Source organism: Amblyomma mixtum, chromosome 10, assembly GCF_055824585.1.
Source record: "Amblyomma mixtum isolate Tamu chromosome 10, ASM5582458v1, whole genome shotgun sequence".
NCBI lineage: Eukaryota > Metazoa > Arthropoda > Arachnida > Ixodida > Ixodidae > Amblyomma > Amblyomma mixtum.
Window position 1 is genome coordinate 58,841,588 of NC_143021.1, and position 23,018 is coordinate 58,864,605.

The following is a 23,018-nucleotide window of genomic DNA, read 5'->3' on the forward strand; positions in this document are numbered from 1 at the left end:
CAGCGTCGTCATAGCGCGGATTTTCGTAACACACTTTCTTCTCCTTCAAACTCACTCTTTTCATTTCCAGAACGACCCCTGCCAGCAACCACATATATTTTTTTTCAAGTAGCTACTCTTTCCCCTCACAATGCCGTCCCAAAAAGTAATGTGTTTTTCAGCATCGAAGCCTGTTGTCCGAAGTAATAAACGAGGTATATACAGCGTTCCAGCTTTCTGGAGATTTCAGACTGCAATGAACTGGTAAGGAATGAAGACCTATAAAATCAATGCTTCCTTCATGTTGAGGGCGCCTTACCGGCTTCCCAAGTGCTCCACTTCAATGCTGCGTCGGCTCGACGTCGCTGGAAGTCGTGCCTTCCAGCAGGATTCCGTTGGCAGCTTGTTATCCCACTTTATCTGGCCTGATGGAGACATGCGTAAATGACGCAGATCGAGCGTGATACAGTTAGGCTTTCACCCGATCTAAGAGCACGCGACATACTCTTTCGTTTCCTTAAAAGCAAAACAAAAAGAACCGCAACTGCTGTGTCTTTACACGCTCGTGCACTGGAAAAGATTCACACTCGCTCATTGCCGCAAAGTGTAGGGGCAGGCGTTCCGGCTGCTAACAGCGGACAGGGTGAGGATGCTTTCTTCCTCGCTCGACCCACGTGGCGCGATGCAGGCGATACCTTGAGGGTACGAGGGGAGCTTCTTTTCCTCCTCTACGAATCTGCGAGCAGTTAATTGGCAGCCTTGGCGCGCAGCTGGGAGGCAGTCCGGAGGCGGTCACGAACCAAGACCGGTTCCAGGTGTCATCCCTAATGAAGAATGGCTTGTAAGACACTGGACGCATTAAGTATGCAGAATACACCTTTTATAGCGCACGTAAAATGCTTATGGTAAACGGATTATGGAGACATGCCGCGGATATTCATGAATCTGCTGCCTTCCAAGATATAGGACTCTCCAGAAACGTTGAGCATTGTTAAAGCAGCCATGAGAGCGAATTTTTGTATATGCGGTGCACGCTGCATTTACTTCCCAACACGTGAAACTGGAATTGACCACCTGAGGAAAAGCGAGCGCCACTTGTCGTGCAAACTAGGAAGCTACGCCTGAACTTTTCGTTGGAAAGTTGTTCTCGAGGAAACATGCGCAAGGCAGCCCTCAGCAGTTCTCCTGCGCTTGTTTTGTTGTTTTAGTGTTGTTTCTTTGCCGGGAACGTGCGTTTGCTAACGAGAGATTATCATAGATGAAGAGAACATCCCATTTACGGTTTTAGAAACCGGGTCGAGCCAAGATTTTTCGCGTGGTAGCTTGAAAAATGACCAGGTGTGGCAAAACCTCCACTCCACTACCTCAGCTGTACGCCAGGCTCATCGCGGCTAGGCCTTCAAGGAGTACGGTTACGTGAGAAACTTGATGATGAATCTTCAAACTACTAACGATGAACTAGGTTTCGTGGGAGTGGCGTCTGCGCAGTCTGTGAAGACCGGTGTTTATGTGACAACGGCATGGTTCGTCGTTAGTACGGGACTTCCTTGTCGTTGGTTTCTCGTCATTGGTACGCTTTCTTGATAAGGAAAGAGTTTCTGCTAACTTCATAAAGCACAATTTGCAGCACGGGACACTTAACTCATTAGTAAACGACCCGTTGTACTAACTCAATCATGGCTCGTGCTCAACGTCAGAAAATTGCTTTGCGTGTGGGCGGGCTTCAGGAGCGTTAAAATGCACGGATATACGCGAGGTTGCGCTCTGCCGTGCTCCCGCTGTTCAGATAGCACAGCTTGATATTGTCGCATTTATGGTGAATGTTCATACTAGTATATATCATTCGGTTTCCACCGCATACGCACGTGCGTCGGTGTCAAAACCATTCTAGAACGACCGAGCTGCGTGCACTTGGCAGCAAGCCCGAAATGGAGCGAGAACATCCGTTTCGAAACGAGCCCGGAGGGAACCTGAAATTCGTGCTTCCTTTCTGAATGAATTAATTCGCGCAGCCGTAAGCCACGCAAAGAGCTGGCATTTTCATACACACGGCAAAAGCGAGGCAAAGAACTCACATCGGTCGCCGCACTACAACGCAGGAATGCACGGCCGGCTCATGTCTTCCAACCGAAACCAATCGCCTATACTGGGCTGCGCCTTCACTCTGCATGCGCAAAAACTTTTCGGAAATGGTCGATTCCGCAAAATGTCAGTTCATTCGGGCTGTACATACTTTCAACATTTTTTTTGTTCCTTTCTTTTGTGAACAGGTCGTTGGCCTGGCAACCTCTGATCGCTGAATTAACAAGAAAATACCCGCCCCGCTTCGTCTGCAACGCGCCGTTCTTCGCGCTTAGGTGCTCTCAAAAATAATTTTTAGCTTAGCGAAATGAACCATATTTTCTGTGTCTTTTTTTCGGAAGCTTAAAGCATAGCAGCGAGCCTAGTGATCATTGGGAAAGTTGACTGGCTCGCGTTGCCCGCCTTCTGATTGTTAAGGTAACAGAAATATACAGGCCCCTTGTTAACTTTTCGATAGGTCAGATGGCCAGGGCTTGTCGGTTGCTTGCCGAGATCGACGAATGAGGATGGCACGTTGGCCAGTGGTCGTATACATGGCGATTAGCAGTACGACGAGCGCTTTAGGTCTTTGACCGCTCGTCCAGCAACACGTAACCGGTTGGAGGAGCAACTCAATTTTTTTTTTTTACAAACAAAACTGATTTATTAAGGACAGGACAGAAATACTAGAGAGTGCCAGAAAAAGGCAGTTTAGAAATAAAGCCTGTTGAAAAGTGGCCGAGACTAAGACTCGGCGCGTTGCTCTCCACTCTTTGCTTCCAACTGGTTTTAAACCCTTCGATAATTGGGCGGAGCTTTACTCAATCTACTCTCTCCCAATTTCGACCAACATCAGTGCAACGATGCCATACATGCAAGTGGGTGGAGCCTAGGGCTCAGCAGGCCGACACAGTGGACCCCGCCCTTCCTGGAACGTGGGGGGAGCGCGGTTTCGCATATTCATCTCGCTTCGGTACATCGGCCTACCCATCGAGGCACCCCAGCCTCGGCTTTACTGTCACTGCTGCCAGTAAACAGAATCTCACCGCTTCGCTGGACAGTCGGCTCGTTTGAGAAGTCGCCGACCCTAATGACATCCCCCCCCGCCCGCCCCCCTTGAGAGCTCGTCTATCCTGAAGGGTAAAAGTTGTCGGCCCTTGGCGACCCTGACAAGGCCGTTCGCGGTCTCACTCCTCATTTCCCACGGCCTTGAACAGCGGCCGAAGCGCGTGACCCGCTGATTAGGCCTGTTTACATGAACTCGATAGAGTCGAGTCGAATTTCCTTGTCGGGTAAAAAAACAGTTGTCGGCTTCATGTAAACCCTGTCGGGTCGAGTAAAGTAAGTGGCATAGCGAGTCGAGCCAACTCGCCTGCAGGGGGTAGGTTAACTCGCTTGACCCGCCTTTCTAAAAGCATGAAGTCGAAGAGTCGGGTAAGCGGGAGGCGAGAGGATAAATGCGAACCTGTTTTTCGCCTGTGCGGTCGCGCCTCGAAGAGAGCGGTGTCGTTCCGCCATCTTGGCGGCTCTCTGCCCTCTCCTCCTTGCGCTCTTTGACGCTTGGTGTCGCTGGAGCTAAAGCGGTCTCGACTAGCTAAAATAGAGTTCATGTAAACACGCAGTCGTCCACTTGGGCTGACCTCGCTCATCTCGAACCCCTGACTCGACCCGCCGCTGTTGGGTTCATGTAAACGCCGCTATTATTTCTATACTCGGCTTCCCATGGACATGGCAGTTCCTGGTGAAAGGGGGAAACAAGCCACTGGCGCTGTAAGCTTCTAACTTTACACCTCCGCTCTATTAATTTCATTAGAAGCATGTAATTCTCATGATGCGGGAGTGGTCCCTATTCAGCATACAAGTGTTCCCGCATGGGAAAAGCGGGAGATGCCGTGCCGGCCTTTGCTGATGTGCGCCGTGCAAGGTGTGGCAGAGGCGTTCCGTCGCCGGCTACCTAGTTCCTGCCGGCTATTCGTCGGCTAGGGAATTAAAATCAAATTAGCACAAGGTGGCACCAGACTAAAGCCTGTGGCGAGAAAGCAGCAGAGAAAGCTGCCAAATGCAATGGCTTCTCCGCTGTATTCAGGCTGGAGCGCATGCAGTGTGTGCATATGTATGCGCGCGTGTGTATTCAAACACGCATTCTTTTCGGCTGGTAAAATCCATTACAAAGCCAATCCAGTGGCAAAGCTCAGAGCGACTCAAATGCCTCATTGCCCGCCCCGAGGAAGACCCGCCGCCGTATTCATTTTGCCCCGGTGTCGTGTGACTGTTCCTGCTACCGAGGTTGTATTTACTTCTTTTTTTTTCGGTGGCTTGTCAGCAACAAAAAAAGACATGTGAACGTCTAACATTATTAAGCACAAAATATTGTGTGCAAAGCACAGCTTTTAGCAGGTGGACACTACTGACACGTACCTGAAAGCGCGATTTATGTGTCCAGTGACCGCGGGATTCAGTTATGAGCGTCTCCAATTTTTTCAACATCAATTCCAATTTACCCAATATACGCCGGCGGCCTATGCTCCACTGCCCCGTTTCTGTATCAATGTTGTCAAAGCCAACGCGTATTGCTCTAGTGCCGTGTTTCTACAACAACGTCGCCCACGCCAACGCATGCAGCACAGATCTCACTGTAACTACCGCCATATAAGGGTAGACGTGAAGGCTAGTTGGTCAACCATGATTCCTTAAAACAGCGCAGAAGACAAGGACACAGAAAGAGAAGACGCACACAGCGCCATATGTATCTCACAGCGCTAATATTAGTTTGATAGTAGTATGAACTGATCAAAACGACGACGTGCAATACACCGTGCGAGGGTGAGTTGCAGTTCTAACTCGAGGCACGTTTGGCTGCGGCCCATAATATTTAGTTTCATGAAGGAAGTTTATTACTGAGTGTGTTTGCTGGCAGTTCGCTTTTGTTATGAGTACTTGCTCTCGGCTTCAAGTAAAAATATATACTGATGATAGATATCTATGGTTGTCACAAGCTGCCTCACTTGTAGAGCGGAAGATACGAGATCTCGCCGCTCCTCTGAGCAGCAGAAAATACGGGATCTCCCAGCTCCTGCGAGCATGCCTCGACATGATTCTCGGGGGCAGCGACCGGACGGCGCGCGTCCGGACGTTGGGGCGCCGGGCAACCCGGCGAGGGAATAAAAGGGCGGACCGCCCCCCGCCCGGTCAGTGCGCTCTGGGGAGGTGCAGCCTCCCGGGTCACTCAAACGGCCGTTCGCTCGGGGAAAGTGTTTTTTTTTTCTTCGCCGAGCCCGCGATGAACTCCTCGTTCTTCCTCCTCTGGCACGACCACCGCTACTGAACTCTCCAGCTATGACGCTCCATCGAACAAGAAAGCTGTGAAAACTCTGTTTTTATTGCAAAAGACTGCCGATTATTTGAACATTGTTTTCACCTGTGTTTAAACCTTGCTCTGGCCAGTATTTTACGTTGTGTTTCTGTGCAACTCTCGCCACTTGGCTTTTACTGCAGTGTTTGTTCATTGTCGGTTTTTTTTTTGTTTGTTGGTTCGATTATATATGCAGTATAATTTGGACTACCACCTGTAAATATCCACTTGTTTGAAAGAACACTCACTTACTGTGAACTTATTCCTCAGTCCCACACCGATACACGTGCTTCACGGGTTGACCGGCCTAACGTTTAACTCTGTACTCAAACCTCATAGAGGGACGACGGGTAACCGTAAAGGGGATCCCGCGCCTCTGTTGACCGTAAAGGCGGGGGTTTGTGACATAATTGGCGTCCGCGAACAGGACTGGTCAACCAAGTGTCGCTAAAGGAGAGAAGAGTAGGTCATTTTTTTTAGTATTGATACCTAGCACTGCATAGCGCTTCCCACCTAAGATGGCCGAAGCAGAGTTAGAACGACTTGTTGAGTATGGCCGAACTTTTGGCTTTGAGGTTCAAGAGCTGCTCGAATGGGTAAAACAGGAGCGAGCTCGTCGTACGGAAGAACGCAATGAGGAACGTGCGCGGCGGAGAGGAAGCAGAACTTGAGTGGCAGAAGGCTTAAGAACAGTCTCAACTCCGGATGGCGGTGATGGAGAAAGAAAAGAAGTTACTGATGCTCCGACTGGAACTATTGAATAGTCCGGCAACTGACGATAGTAGCAATGGAGAGACAAGGCCCGTAACAACGAGGGAGTGTCAAGTTCCTCGGCCCGGACGCGTAAACCCGCACAAGCTGATGCCGGTATTCAATGAGGGGAGGGACGACCTTGACGCTTACCTCATGCGTTTCGAGCGCGTCGCGGAGAGTCAGCGTTGGCCTCGCGACCAGTGGGCTACGGCCCTTAGTCTTTATTTAAGCGGCGAAGCGCTCAGCGTTTATAGTCGCATGTCTGTGTCTGAGTGCTTGAACTACACTAAGCTCCGGCAGGTACTAATGATTCGCTTCCGTATGACGGAGGAAGAGTTCAGAGAAAAATTCAGGTCTGCTAGTCCCCGGAACGAGGAAACGTGTTCGCAATTCTTGACGCGCCTCCGGAACTTCCTAGACAGATGGATAGAGCTCTCAGGCACTAAGAAAGAGTACGCAGATCTCGTGAAGCTGATTCTAAGGGAGCAGTTCCTGTCTAACTGCGCCACTCCGCTACAGATGTTTTTGAAAGAAAAAAAGGACGTATCCTTAGCGGAAACAGTAGCAAGAGCAGAAAAGTACCTGGAGGCCCATGGCTGGCCGAACTTCGAAAAGCAAAGCGCCCCGAAACACAGGGCAGAAAACGCCATCTCCAAGAATCCCGAGAGAAAGGGAACGCAGCTTCAGTCATCGGACGATAAGGGCCGCGATGAAAACAAATGTTTTATTTTTGCGCGCACGGGACACCGCCCCGAAAATTGCCCGGCCGCCGCCTCCGGTGGATCGGGACAGCCCAAGAAATTCCACAAATGCGGCAAGGTGGTGGTGGTGGTGAAAACATTTATTACGAATGAGCAGGAGGTATGTTTGGATCAGCCCGTAAGGGACCGATCCTTACAAACACTAGGTGGAGGTCCCTAGTATGGGACCCCAGTGGCGGTTGCCGCCGCCCGGGCGCGCCCGACTAAGGCTTGTTGGGCCTGTAAGTCGTGGCAGCCGAGCAGGGTCGCCTCCCAGTCCTCCCGGGTTGGGTTGGGGATGGGGGGAATAGCGGGGTTGGAGGGGTAGGCCCACACCATGTGATAAGTGTCAGAAGACACTGCACTACAGTGTGGGCAGCTGCCGCTAAAAGAGAGGTCAAAATGTTTTAGCGCTGCCGGGCACAGCAATGTATTGGTGAGAAGGCGGAGAAGGAGCCGCTCATCCGCCTTCTTAAGGCCTTTACATGGGCTAGGGTAAAGGCGATGACAATTTTGATAATATGTTGTAATATCTTTGAATGTATAGACCGGATTAAAATCGGGTTCCTGATCGGACGGGGAGGAGAAAACAGCCCGGTGAGAGAGCGCGCGGGCGGCTGCGTCTGCTGCCTCGTTTTCTGCCAACCCCTGATGAGCAGGGGCCCATATGAGGTAACGGTGTGCGGGGTCCGTATCCCGTATGCAATTTTTGTATATTCGATAGGCTAGGAAGGGAGTGCAGCCTTGTTCGACGTTCCGACAGGCCCCTCGCGAGTCGGTGATTATGTATTTTGAATTGGAATGTGAGGCCGCGAGAGCAATCGTGACCTCTTCTGCTTGTGTTGCACTGCGGGCTCTGAAAGTTAGGCCGTTAACTGTGTTGCTGTTGTGAACTACCGCGGCCGTGTACCATGCCCCGTGGTGAGGGCCGGAGGCGTCCACGTAGTATACACCTGTTTTGTTGCCATAATATCGGGCTAGCGCTTCCGCTCGTGCCAGGCGCCGACCATTATGGTCTTCATGTGACATGTTTGCTGGAAGAGGCCGCACGTGGAGGGCACGTCTCCACAGTTCTGGGATGCGAAACCTGTCTTCCATTGGAGGGGTGTGTTGGATATGGAGTCGAGCAAGAAGGCGGCGACCCGACTCCGTTAGCGACAAGCGCGTGTACTGGTTTGTAAGGTGCGCCTCCCGGAGTTCCCGGAAAGTATTCACCACCCCAAGAGCCATAAGCCGGCTGTTTGAAGTAGTGATGGGGAGGTCAAGGGCACGTTTAACAATTTTGCGAAGGATGACCTCAAGGGCGTCCTCCTCTTGTTTCCGTAGGTGGAGATAAGGAGTCAAATAGAGAATTCGACTGGTTACAAAGGCGTTTGCCAGCCGCAAGGCATCCTTACTTCGTAACCCTCCGCGTTTGTTGGAAACCCGGCGGACCATGCGGCCCACCTGGTCCCCCCCCTTACGGAGTTTGGCCAATGTAGTGTCTGGCCGCCTGTGTTTGTGGATGTAGAGTCCGAGTACCCGTATCTCATCACTTTCGCGTAAGGGACCACTCTCAATGCGGCAAGCCAGGTCATCCCAGCTGGAGATGCTGGGCTAATGGGGCTTCAAAACAAAGAGAGGAAAATCGGGAGTCCGCTGCAGTGTACACTGAGAACGGATACCTAGAACTTAAGGACGGAGGGATGAAACCCGTCATCAACGCCGGTCTCACCAGTAAGGAATGCGCAGCCAGGGAATGCTTACCTGTCGTAACCGGCATGATTGGGGGCCGAACCGTTCGAGTCCTGAGAGACACAGGCTGCAACACGGTGGTGGTAAGGAAGGACTTGGTACGGAAGGAAGATATCACCGATACGAAGTCTCCAGTTTACTTACTTGACCACTCATTCTTAAAGCTCCCAGAAGCTTGGGTCGATGTCGACACCCCGTACTTTAAGGGACGACTCCGCGCTAAGTGCATGGAGAATCCCATCTATGATTTGGTGCTGGGAAATATGGAAGGTGCTAGGCTAGCAGACGACCCCGATCCAGACTGGCACAAGACAAAAGAAAGCGAGACTACGAAGTCCACTGAAGAAAACGTTCGAGAGTTAGCACCTGACGCCGAGAGTACCGCACCCTTTTCGTATGCCACTGAAGCTTGCCCGGTAGTGACTAGAGCGCAGGCATGCAAGGATAAAACTCTGAAAAAGCTTACAAGTCCTGCAAGGCCTCCCTACTGTATGCCGCGAAGAGTTGGTTAAAGAGCAAGAGAGTGACGCGACCTTACGCCCGTGTTTCGATCCCTTGGGCCCGCCGCAAGCGAGCACAGGAAAAACGACACCATTGTAGCCGCCGTCGGTGCAGTAATTTTGGCAGAAGAAGACACAGACGCTGGAGTATTAGGCTTCAGGAATAGCGTCGAGTATATTAAGGGCAGCGAGAAAGTGGGCGCAGATTACATGAGCCAGATGGAATAGTTGTTCAGTTGGCACTACTGCCCAGCTGCACTGTGTTTTTATTGGTGCAACGAAATCGTACATGATGTGCCTGTATATTTGTGCTTGCTTGATTGTTTCGATGATCAGTGACTTGTGGTATGTGCTGAGGACATGGATGCCGAACTAGTGTGGTGGTACTGTGCGGTTTCCGATTGGTGCATATGTGGTGCGTGTGTGTCATGAACCCTGATGAGTGGCGAACGATCCTCAGTGCATCGGACGGATCCAGCTGATTGCACCCCTCGGTGGGGCACAGTAACGTCACTCACCAACCATGATTCCTTAAAACAGCGCAAAAGACAAGGACACAGAAAGAAAAGACGCACACAGCGCCATATGTATCTCACAGCGCTAATATTAGTTTGATAGTAGTATGAGCTGATCAAAACGACGACGTGCAATACACCGTGCGAGGGTGAGTTGCAGTTCTAACTCGAGGCATGTTTGGCTGCGGCCCATAATATTTAGTTTCATGAAGGAAGTTTATTACTGAGTGTGTTTGCTGGCAGTTCGCTTTTGTTATGAGTACTTGCTCTCGGCTTCAAGTAAAAATATATACTGATGATAGATATCTATGGTTGTCACAAGCTGCCTCACTTGTAGAGCGGAAGATACGAGATCTCGTCGCTCCTCTGAGCAGCGGAAACTACGGGGTCTCCCAGCTCCAGCGAGCATGCCTCGACATGATTCTCGGGGGCAGCGACCGGACGGCGCGCGTCCGGACGATGGGGCGCCGGGCAACCCGGCGAGGGAATGAAAGGGCGGACGCCGCCCGCCTGGTCAGTGCGCTCTGGGGAGGTGCAGCCTCCCGGGTCACTCAAACGGCCGTTCGCTCGGGGAAAGTGTTTTTTTTTCTTCGCCGAGCCCGCGATGAACTCCTCGTTCTTCCTCCTCTGGCAGAACCACCGCTACTGAACTCTGCAGCTACGAAGCTCCATCGAACAAGAAAGCTGTGAAAACTCCTGTTTTTTGGGGGCCAAAAGACTGGTGATTATTTGAACATTGTTTTCACCTGCGTTTAAACCTTGCTCTGGCTAGTATTTTACGTTGTGTTTCTGTGCAACTCTCGCCACTTGGCTTCTACCGCAGTGTTTGTTCATTGTCGTTTTTTTTTTGTTTGTTCGTTCGATTATTTATGCAGTGTAATTTGGACTACCAGCTGTAAATATCCACTTCTTTGAAAGAACGCTGACTTACTGTGAACTTATTCCTCAATCCCACACCGACACACGTGCTTCACGGGTTGACCGGCCTAAGTTTAACTGTGTACTCAAACCTCATAGAGGGACGACAAGTAACCGTAAAGGGGATCCCGCGCCTCTGTTGGCCGTAAAGGCGGGGGGTTGTGACAAAGCTCTTTCCGACTCCATTGTATCGCTCTCTGGTCTAATTTTATTGGTCGTAATGTGCCGACAACAACACGTAAAATGCCGATTTCGCCTTGTACTAAAACGTTTTCCTTTAAACTTCACGCCGAAGTTCAACCTCTTAAAATGTGGCTTGACAAAAAAAAAATATAATCCTGTATATTCTGTTTTTGTCGCCTATGTGATGCGATTGAATATCGAAAACTGCTGTATTGGCTACAAAGATACAATATTTTTTAGAACATTCCACAAAGGACGCTGAAGAAAACTTTGTTTTCAATTTATTATCACAATGTGCGTCACCTAATGGCCGCCCAACATGACCGCGAACCTTTGACATGATTTTCCTGCTTTGAATGCGCAGCCTGAGGTAAGTGCTCGTGCTTGACCGGCAGGCTGCGGCTGTCGTCTGCTGCAACACACACTTCGGCCACATGCTGCACAAGCTGCGAGACACTTACGAAGACTGTGACAATTAATGGGACTAGTTTATTTATTTATTTATTTATTTATTTATTTATTTATTTATTTATTTATTTATTTATTTATTTATTTATTTATTTATTTATTTATTTATTTATTTATTTATTTATTTATTTATTTATTTATTTATTTATTTATTTATTTTATTTACAGTATCTGCAGGGCCCAACGGGCATTATTGTAGTGGGGAGTACAGAAAAAACGCGGGAACAAGAGTAATCCGTACATACATACGTTCATTCATACACCACGGTTACCGCCAGGTCAAAAACACTTCCTTTAAAACATCTAAGATAAAAAAAGTGCGATTCCGTTGTGTGCATTTAATACGAAGGCTCTGCACGGCATAATAATATACACCACAATTAAAGTGAAAGAAAACGCCGAACTGCACCAGACGCTCTGGTGAAAAAACATAAAAAAACATTTAAAAAATCTTCAGAAGTTAGACATGGAAGCCAGCAGTTGAATTAAGAAAGACGGAGGAGGAGCAGTAAGAATATGTTCAGTTAAATTATTCCAGTCATGAATTGTTTTCGAAAAGAAAGTGTATTTGAAAATATTGACCCTACACCTCTATTCCCGGATTTTCATCGTGTGATCAATACGATGAGATACGTAAGTTGGTGGTTTCATGTATATGTGTCCCTGTCAATGCCTGTTCTGCCCTGGAATATGTTATAGTTCCCGTTAATGATGCCTTGTCTTTCCTTGCCATAGTTTTAGTTAAGTTGTGTTAAGACGTATGTTTTATCTGTGTGGTGTTGTGTTTCCGTTTAATTTGCTCAGCTACTGAACAGAATAGGCTTGGGCAGGTTGGTAATTCATTGTAACACAGTAATCATAGCGCGGGAAGAACGCAGGACAAAGACTAGACGGGGCAAGCGCTACAGCTACATAGCCTTGTCCCGTCTCGTCGTTGCCCTGCGTACTTCTCGCGCTATGATTACTGCACGACATTGCTCACCTACTGGCTGACTAGTCTGTAAATAATGTATATACCAGTTTCCTACATATAAACGCGTGTAATATTTATCATGCTGAAAAAAATGCCGCATAGCCTAGTGCTTTCGTGCGTTGGCCAGCGAAGCTTTACCAGTGATTAAGCAGCCAAATATGTTGTCCACAGTGGAATCCGACGACTGCTGCTGGTTGCCTTGCGAATTGCTCTGCAAACCGGGTTGCAACAGAACTTCTACCTTTTTTTTACGCGCGTCCACCGATGTATACAACTACTGCTTTAAGGTCAGAGTATCTAGAACTACGTCCGACTGCCATTCGCATGCGTTAAAACTTGGTAATTCGTACTCCGCAACCGCCAAAACCGCAATCGCCAAAATCGCCAATCGCCAATCGCCAAATTCGCCAATCGCCGCAATCGCTAGGCCTCGTCAAGAAAAGGGTCGGCGATCCGCTGTCGACTGAAATGTGAGAGTGCGGAAAACGTGCATCGCCATTAGCGTTCAAGTGTGAAGATATGAAATGCAGCTACTCAATTCGCGTTTTTCGAATACGGATAAGGTAGACAGAGGCGCGGTTGTTCAACCCATTCCTCACCGAGCGTCAAACATTCGCTCGGCCGTACAGGTCCAAGCAATGGCGTCAAGCAATGGGCTCACGTCGATCGCTTCCCCTCTCTGCTCCATGCGCAGGCACCAAAAGAAAGCACATCTTCGCTGATGCATGTACGCCGCGTATGTTGCCGTGGCTAGCACTAGATTTGCAACTAAGCACACGCGTTACACTACTACGATACGATAAGCGACGAAAGAGAAGTTTAAGAAGCTATTAGCTTAGGCCCAGCATGACTGCAAGAAAAATACTTTCCAGAGTCGTCGATAGCATCAGATCCAAACTGAAGGCTGAGAAAGATAACCATTATGCTAATACTCTCCCAAGCTTCATCAAAAATGCTCTAGGAAAATTTTGGAGCTCCCTAAACCCTAAAACAGAAAAGAAACACGCGGGTTGCCACAGACAGTACTAACTCTTTATAGAATCATTTTCAGTCTGTTTTTACTCTTTATTATGGAAAACTGCCTTACATTGAAGCGTACACTCATAGGACTATAGACCCAATATGTGTAACGGAAGCCGGCGCATTGTAGCGAGAGCTACACAACGCCAGCCACTTCGCTAGTTCAGCATGGCTGCGCGCTGAGCGTTGGCACCACCGCTCCGCCAGCTGTGCGCATGCGCGGAGTGACGTCAGAGCACGCAGCTGGTGTGCACGCCGCGCGCCTCACCGCTGGGCAGACGGCGGAGCAGACGCCGCCCGCCTTGTAAGTTGTGCTCAAGTCTTCCTACTTTACTGACCACCGGAGCGTCTTCATTGGTATAAACAATACAGTTCAAGCCGTTACGTAAACCGGGTGTCTTACTTTCAAACGAAACCTAAACATAGCCAGTGGTACGTACCTCTCGCTACTCTACCAGATTTAACCAGAGCTAAACCACAGCCAATATTTAACCTTCTGTCAAATACAGACAGTAGAAAGGACATTAGCCCAGATAACATTCCCAACACTTTTCTTAAGAGGTGTGTCTAGTGGACTGCCAAATAGTTGTACCCGAGTTTTAGCAAATTCCTAACAAGGGGCGTAGTTCCGTCAGAGTGGAAAATAGCTAAAGCCTCTCCTGTGCACGCAACTGGCAGGTAATATCAAATCTTTTTTTTAAACGTTTTTATTTCTGAATATAGTAGGCCGATACCTTGCGGCAGAACTAAGGTGCTTCATGGAGGTTGGGGTGGGGGAATGGTTAGGGGTGAGGGTGACGGGGGGGGGGGGGTTAAGGTCGGAATGCGGGTGGGGGACCGGTGTCCACTTCTTCCTCGAGGTAGTGTCGTCCCGAGGTCGACTCGGCGAAGTAATGGCCTGGCCCTTCATCTTCCTTGAAGAAAAAAAGAAGAGTTCGCCAGAGCCGGAGTGCGTCTGGCGGCGCGATGTGCGATGGCGGATCGACCCATTCCTGCAGGGTTCCAGGTCGAAGCCCGCCCAGGGACTTGAGTGCTGTCTCCCGTGCTGCGTCAAAGGTAGGGCAGCTCCACAGGAGATGTTCGGCCGTGCCTCTGGCAGGGCACGTCGGGCACTGAGGAGTCGGGTATGAGCGCGGGTTTATGAGGTGCAACTTCGCTGGTGATAGAAGCTGACCGGTCTGGGCTCGGCGAAGGAGCACTGCCTCCACTCTCCGGAATGCGCTATGTGGGCGGCGATATAGTTGTTCAGGGTTGGCCAAGTGCTGGAGTATGCTGCGACGATAGCGTTGTGCACGATACCATGTCTCCGCCCTATCCATATGGGGCGACGACGGGTGCGCAACGTCATCAGGGGGTCAAGAAGCGGAAACGAATGTGGATCCAGGCAAAGGTGCGGAAAGAGCTGCTGCGTGCGCTGCCTGGCGTGCCTTCTCGTTTCCAGTGATTCCTTCGTGTGCAGGAATCCATTTGATAATTAAAGTGTAGCCCTCCTCTCGCAGGCGACGGGCTTCTGTTCGAATAGTGTTAAGAACGGCATAGTCAGCTCCCCCTGCGCGGCAGGCAGTGTACGCTGCTTGTGAATCTGTGTGAACATGGTAGGTGCAAGGAGCCGGATCTTGTCTTTCTACTATTCGAGTATTTAAATTCGGGCACGTTTCTTTAACCTGCACTGCTTGAAAGTTCCTTGAGCATATATCATCTTGTAACAATTATTCGCTTGTCTGGAACACCAATATATCTTACCCTCCATTCAGTACGGATTCCATAGATGACTTTCAATTATTACCCAGCTAATAGCGACACCCCCGGCGACAGCCAAATGGGAGAACGCCGTCAACGGACGAGCCAGGACCTATCGCACCTTAGAGTTTTTAGAGCGCAGCTTTTTCGCGCCCATTCCTGGCGCCATCTCCCGCAAGCCCAAGCCGAAACGCGTAGCCACAGCCGCTAACCACTGCGTGTACCCCCCCCCCCCCCCCCCCGCTCGCTTCTCCGTGGCGGCGACCGCGCGATAGCGCGTGGTGTTCTCCGGTTGCCAAAGAACCAGCTCGGCATCAGCGGATCACGGTGCGTGCATCCCAAGCCGAAACGCAGAGCCACGTTCACTTGACTCACTAGGAGCGTCAGCGGCATCAGTCAGTCGCTGCTATCTCTTCGCCGCTAAACGTTCCTATGCGCCCATGCGCTGCCTCCCGATAACTTAATTGCTCTCTCCGTTCCTCCTACAATGCCACCCCTGTGCGGCGCCAATCAGAGCGCCGGATCGGTGGCGGCGGATCGCGATATGTGCACTGCCCGAGCCGAAACGCATAGCCGCCGCCGTTCGCCACTGCGAACCGCTTGCCTATATAAATAGTTTTTTCTCTGCCACTTATATCTAAGCAAAGAGCGAGGCAACCGGTGGAGGTCCTTCCTGACAACCTCGCGAAATACTTCCACAGACCTCGCCTTTGAGAACAAGGCATTGGTGCAGGAAGTTGAGCATATATTCAGCTGTTTCTCCGACAACAAAGCTTCCTTCATGACAATCAAGAACTGTTAGCGGAGCGTTTCTTGAAGAAGGAATAAGTGTGAACAATAACAAGTTGGTTCTAAGTGTACATATATGTCTTGCTAGATTTCTATGCCTCAGTCTATCTAAAAGCTGAAACACCTGATGAGCTGCACTGAAATATTCCATTAGGAAGTAACTTGATCGTTGGCAATTTTTCCTCCTCTCAGAATCTGCGAACAGTTAATTGGCAGCCTTGGCGCGCGGCTGGGAGGCAGTCCGGAGGCCGTCACGAACCGAGACCGGTTCCTTGTGTCGTCACTAATGACGAAAGGGCTTCTAAGAAACTCGACGCATTAAGTATGCTGGTTGCACCATTTCCAATGCAGAGAAAATGATTATGGTAAACGATTTATGGAGACATACTGCGGATATCCAAGAATCTGTTGCCTTCGAAGCTATAGGACTCTCCAGAAACGTCGAGTATTGTTGAAGAATCCATGACAGCGAAGTTTTGTACATACGACGGGCACTGCAGTTAATTTCCAACATGTGAAACTGCAATTCCCCAAAGTGTCATTCATTCAGGCGGTACATACCTTTTCCTTCGCTCTATTTCTGTTTTGTCCCCAGACTGGATGCCCTTCTGCACAGAGCCCTTATTCTGCGGAGATGACGCATTTGTCACGATAGTAGTTTTTTGCGGGTTGTTCGGCACAAACGTGATTGAAAAGGTGTTGGTGTGATTCTCAACTGCGCCTGCCTCTTCCATTGTTTGCAATCATCATCATCATCATCAGCCTGACTAGACCCACTTCAGGGCAAAGGCCTCTCCCATGTCTCTCCATAAACCCTGTCCTTTGCCAGATGCGGCCACTGTATCCCCGCAAACTTCTTTATCTCATCCGCCCACCTAACTTTCTGCCGTACCCTGCTACGTTTGCCTTCTCTTAGAATCCACTCCGTTACCCTTAAGGACCAGCGGTTATCCTGCCTTCGCATTACATGCGCTGCCCAAACCCATTTCTTCCCCTTCATTTCAACTAGGATATCATTAACCCGCGTTTGTTCCCTCACCCACCCCGCCCTCTTCCGATCTCTTAACGTTACATCTATCATTTCTATATCCATAGTTCGCTGCGTTGTCCTTAACTTAAGCTGAACCCTCTTTGTTAGTCTCCGCGTTTCTGCCCCATAGGTGAGTACCGGTAAGATGCAGCTGTTGTATACTTTCCTCTTGAGGGATATTGGTAAACTGCCATTCATGATCTGAGAGAACCTGCCATATGCGCTCCACCCCATTCTTATTCTTCTAGTTATTTCCCTCTCATGATCCGGATCTGCGGTCACTACTTGCCCTAAGTAGACATATTCTGTTACTACTTCTGTTACTACTCTTACTCTTAATACTTGTTTGCAATATGGTGCGCCAAAAAGAAGTGCACGATAGTAGCGAAATTCTTCTTGTTGAATGAACTGAACCGGTGTATTAAAAAAAACTGACACCTGTTAAAGTGGTGCCTATAAGGCCATTTTCATGTCCTTTTATAAAGGAAGGGTAGAGAAAAAAGAAATAAATTCTTTTACCAGACATTTTTGTGTCGCAGACAGAAAACAGCTGATTATTTATTCCCATCGCATTTAACTAAGGGAGTGTTAAGAGTATACCGTCCAACGCTAGCGTAGTCTACATTAAAGTGTTATTATACGGCGCACGAAGCACACCTACCAGCAAAATCAAAAGCTTCTCAACAGCAGTCTGTGTCAAGATAACATTGAACAGCACAACTGCGGAACATTCTTCGATCTGTGGCATACAACGTGGATGTTTCAGCTGACTGCAAAATTTATTTTTTTTTTCTTACAACAGACCTCTTTTGATGTCCTCTTTCATCACGTGCTTTTATTCGTGCTCACTTTAGGGAAGGTGAGTTTTTGGTTCCTTTCATTCCTTTTCGTTCTTTTTGACATCACCCTCGTTTTACGGTACCTCGCTGCTACGCTCATTATGGCCCCTTCACTCGCAATTATTACATAGCCAAAATTCGTAATTCTTTGCCTTATTTTATCTTTTCAGTTTCTTCTCTGTCACAAAGTGTTTCTTAAAAGCCCTTGTGTCGGCAACTTAAACTGTTTCTTTATTCTTGTTTACTTTTGGTATTAAGGTTGTTCTTATTTTCTTGTTTTCTCACGTCTGTTTTGCAATATCTTTGTCACTCCCCGACTGCAGGGTACTGCCCTACAAGCCTTTATGGCTTGGGAAGAGCTGCTAAAATTGTAAACGTGTTTTCTGCATAATAATAATAATAATATTAATAATAATAATTTTATTTCCCGTCAGGCAATACAATACATTTCCGGGCATGCCAAAGCCATCAGTGGCTTGTTGGGCAAAACCCGGCAGCAGGCGGCAAATCTCTTTTTTACCTACTCAGGAAAAACATTTCAAACTGACAATGTACAAGGAAAAGAAAAGAACACTTCAAGGAAACACAATAAAGACATTAACAACAGGAAATGATCAAGTGGTTTGCTTTAGGTTACTCACTAAAACCGAGAGAAAAAAAGAAGATAATGAGAGCGTTATACCCTAAGAACACAAGAAAACACATCTGGAGCGCTTATTCCTTTATACTGTCTTTTCCTTTAAGACAGTGTAGGTTATGAGGGCTTTCTTTATTGCCTTCTTATTCTTCAGTACCTTTATTTCATTAGGTAGACTGCTAAATATTGCGGGGACATAAAAGCAGCGCTGGCTTTCTCCGTATTTAGTTCTAGTAATTGGTAGTTCATAGGTGGAGACAGAACGCAGGTTATGACGAGATGACCGTGCAACTTTGAATTCATTAGTCCACATATGTCTGACGGCAGCATACTGAAGAAAGACATTGTTAAATTTTGGGAAACTAAAGCTAAGAAACAAATCCTCCTTAGGCACAGAAGTGTTGTACGCTACACTTTTTAACGCACTCTTTAACAAATTATTTACCCGCGTTTTGCAAAATTCCGCACAGTTAAAAAAACAGCAAATACCATATCGCAACACTGAGTAGCCTAATGAGTGAAGTATCACCCTTCTAACCGAGACAGGCGTGTATAATTTGACATTGTATAAAAGGCAAGACACACTTCTCAGCTGTTTACAAACATAAGATAGGTGAGAGCGCCAACTTAAGTCACAGTCGAGATAAATACCCATGCACTTTACAATTTCTTCATAGGGAACCGGCGAACATTGAAAGGAAAAGCAGATAGAGGAATGTAGCCTTAGAGGAGCATCTAAGTTGAGAATCTTCAGAGGTTAAAAAGAGTAGAAAACTTAGCTAGTTGGTTCATACTTCTACTGTCAACTAAAATTTTATTGGAAAACCCGCGCTTTTTGTTTCCTTGTCAAAAAGATGTTGCTTTTATCTCCCGTGGGGTTCGTTCAAGAACCCCACGGTAGCTTCGTCTACGTTCTATGTGTTCCTTTCTGTGTCTGCGTTTTATTATTTCGGCTGTTCCCACCAAGAAATCTTCAGAGGGCGTCTAAAACATACTAGTTGGGTCTTTGTGTTATTTATACTGATTAGGTTTGAGTCATACCAGTCTAATACGGCAGTCGCATCTTTTTGGAGCAGCTCAACACAGGCGTAATAGTCTACGTGGCGAGAAATAAGAACTGTGTCGTCTGCATATTGGTACAGGTTAGATGAGTAATGCTTTGTTTCAAGTCATTGACAAAAATATTGAATAACAAAGGTGATAGAATAGACCCCTGCGGAACACCACACCTAAGTTCTACGGGGGAGCTCCTCTTTTTTCCTATACAAACAAGTTGAGTACGATGACACAAGTAACTCTTCAAAAAGTCATGGAAATGACCACGGAAACCATAAATATGCAATTTTTGAAGCAGTATTTGATGGTCTATTGAATCGAATGCTTTGGACACATTTAAGAACAGACCACAGGCAACTTGATTCAGTTCAAGAGTAGAGTGCAAAAGGTCCGAGACGTCTTCCAGCAGGCTCAGTGTGCCCTTTCCTGCCACAAATCCGTACTGACTGTCTGCAATCGTTTGATGTGAATCCAGGAAACTGTGCATAACTCTGGACACATGTTTTTTCTAAAATTTGCGCTAAACAAGGCAACACAGATATCGGACGATAGTTTTTAATTTCTGATGAATTACCCTTTTTAGGCACAGGGATAACTCTTGCACGTTTCATAGAGTCGGGGACTTTGCCGGTCGCAATGATAGTGTTTACAGTACAGAGAAGCACGTTTTTCAGGACCTCGAAATTTCTAACGATATCATCCATACGAATGCCGTCGATGCCAGCGGACTTTCTTTTTTTGAACGACTGCAAAATTTACCGCATATTAGTTTCGCTCATTTCAGGCAGAAAAGCTGACTCAAAGACTGCGACATTACGCATGCGCGCCGATGAAGAAACACTCAGGGATTCAAGAGTACGCACGGATGAAAAATGCAGGTTAAATCGATCTGCAAGATCCTTGCTTACAGGGCCAAAATTTCGGTCGATAATCCCCTGTGTGTCACGAGGCTTGTAACCGCGCAGTTCATTTACCAGCTGCCACGTTTTAGCAGAGTCATTTCTGGAATCATAAAACTGCTTCTGGTACTGGTTTCTTCTTGCTAATCGAGAAAGCGCTGTGGCTCTATTTCTTGCGGCTCTATTTCTATTTCTATTTCTTGCAATGCCACATTTTTCGGATATCGCTTACATCGCTGCCATAAAGTATCTTTTTCATGTATCTCTGCGAGTACATCAGGATGTAACCAACTGAGGTCTTGATTGCCTCTTTTTACTTTCACCTTTCTTTTGGCGGTCTGAACAAAAGTGCCGAAACAGTCCAAAAAATCATCATACATCGCTTCACCATGCAGCTTTGACGGAAAAGAGCTCCAATCATAACCGGCCACACACTGATCCAAAACCTTTTTGTCAATAATTTCAATGCTTTCTACTTTTCGCTTATTAGAAACTTTCACCCTGGAGACAATACAACATCCGACAAAATAGTGGTCAGCAAGTTTCTGGTTGATAACAATACCCTCAACTGAAGCAACGTCAGAAACACGGATGTTAACGTGATCCAAACACGAGGAAACTAGCATATTGCTAAGGATTTCTTCCCGAGTCACTTGATTTATAACAGACTCGATGCCAAAGTCAGCCAGAATGTTCAAGTAGCTAGAAGCAGTTTTATTTTCTGCCTTGAGTATGTCTATGTTAATGTCCCCTATTATGCACAGATTATGGAACGCAGCCAAGTTTACGCAGGTGTCATTGAGTTCCCCCAAGAAAGATGAGGCGCTGCTCAATGGTGGTCGGTAAATGGCGACCAATCCAAATACTATATCTCCATTTTCAATTCTTAGAGAAACAGATTCAGCTGAAGTGAATGGAATCGCAACCTCAGCAACGGCCCAGTCATTTTTAACAAAAACTGCAACTCCTCCACCCTTTCTGCCCGGCCTTGTAAAGAAATACTCCTGAAATCCCTCAAGGTGAAATTGATTTATGTCATAATCTTGTATATTAATTTCCGTTAAAACCAAGGCATGAATACAGTCCTTCAGAGTGCACACAACTACCTGAAGTTCCTCCCAATACTTCTTAAGGCTGCGAATGTTCCCATGCAAGACCGAAAATGAGCTATTTCTTTCACAAATATAGTTCTTGTAACTCTCACAGTTGGAGAAGGAATACAGACCAGCGGCCATAATTATGCCAATCCTTCAACGTCAGCCTCTGAAACGATTCGCTCCAGAGTATTTTCAGCTTTTTTGACGTAGATTTTCCCTGCCTTCACCCACACGAATTTGTAACCCAGTTCCTTAGCTTTTTTCCGCGCCATCCAAAAGATGTGACGATTTCGTTGCGTAAGATTTTCATTGAAGAACAACAGCGCAGGCAGCTGTTTCTTTTTAAAGAGCGGGCGCAGTTTGCCTCGCGCCGAAAGCCAGGTGTCCCTCATAGATGCGGACGGAAATTTAATTAATACTGGGGCAACTCTGTCGCCCTTCACAGGCCAGCGGTGAACTGCAATTATGTCACTTGGCTGGAAATCCTTCAGTTCAAGTTTCTTGGAAAGGCAGGCGAAGGTTTCTCGCAAATTTTCATTCTCCTCGACAGGAAGGCCATGGACTTCCAGATTTGATTCACGGCTGTACTGCTCTAAAGCATTCAGCTCCGAGCGCACTTGTTTTATTTCCTGGCTCTGACTTGCCACTGTCGTCTCGAGAATCTCAACATCGACCCGCAGTTTCTTCGATTCTGTTTCTGTAGCACTGAGTTGCTTCAATAGGTCGTCGTACTGCGAGGAGAAGAACTCCAGGGAACTTTGAAATTCTTGAAATTTTTCTTTGAAGGCTAGCACTTCTTCAATGTTAGGCTGGAGCGCTACAAGCCTGTCTACTTTTTCATGCAGGGGCAGAAGCGAATCTATGCTTTGTTTTAATGAAGCCAGAGTGGCTATCACTTCTTCAGAAGAGGTAGGGGGGACTGCGTCGTCGACAGCCCTCAAATCATCTTCAGATCCAGAATCACTCTGAACGCTGTCAGTGTTTCTTGTCCGAATACCCCTGCTTGTCTGGCAACGCCTACATTTCCATTTGTCGCGTTTCGCTGGACCCATTGACAAAAAGGTGCTGTCGGCAATTCCTGAGCAAGTTTTACCAACATGATAACCGGCGCTGCAAATGATGCAAGTCATCACACGCCCATCTTTTGGAAGCGGTTTCGAGCACGAAGCACAACAGCCGTTGTTATTCATGTTACAGTTTTTCTACTATCCCAAGACACAGATCAAACACAATCAGCTTTTGGTGCAGTCGGCGGCAAATACATGCAGAAAACAGAGGATGTGCGAAGCTGACCTGTCGCGTTAAAGAACAGAGGCTTAGTGCACAGTCCGAAAGATCGCCGCCGACTGCAATGCAGGCTGGCTTCGTGGGCGCTTATATTCCCGGTGGAGCAAGGATCCGTCACGTGGTGGTCCGGCTCGTCTTGCGGGGTCACGTGGTGGTTTGGTCTGCCTGATAGAGGCACATCCTGGTTCCCGGAAGCGGTGGTAACCGGTGACCTGTCGCGTTAAAGAACAGAGGCTTAGTGCACAGTCCGAAAGATCGCCGCATAATAATAATAATAATAATAATAATAATAATAATAATAATAAATGTTTTATTGCACATAATGATACATAGATCAAGGAGCGGGCCTGTCAAAGCCAGCAGTGGCTTGAGGGACTAGGCCCGGCTAAGTCAGCGGACGAGGGTGCAATAATTCAAATCAGCATACAAAAAAAAAGTGTTGAATGAT

The 23,018-nt window shown here is 47.7% G+C and overlaps 1 protein-coding gene across 6 annotated transcripts in view; it reads right to left on the bottom strand.

Moving 5' to 3' along the window:
- LOC149325884 (monocarboxylate transporter 12-like) overlaps positions 1 to 23,018 on the bottom strand; it is a 277,338-nt gene that overhangs the window by 150,647 nt on the left and 103,673 nt on the right. The window contains exons 2-3 of one of the 6 annotated variants that reach the window (XM_089564034.1): positions 22,577 to 22,782; positions 299 to 404 (exon numbers count right to left, since the gene is read on the bottom strand). The exons of 1 other annotated variant lie outside the window; for it this stretch is intronic. The gene's annotated coding sequence lies outside the window, so the exon portion shown is untranslated. Of the gene's footprint in view, positions 1 to 298; positions 599 to 3,505; positions 3,634 to 22,576; positions 22,783 to 23,018 lie in introns of those variants that run through there. 4 more of the 6 variants (XM_089564038.1, XM_089564033.1, XM_089564036.1 and 1 more) reach the window with 4 other exon arrangements.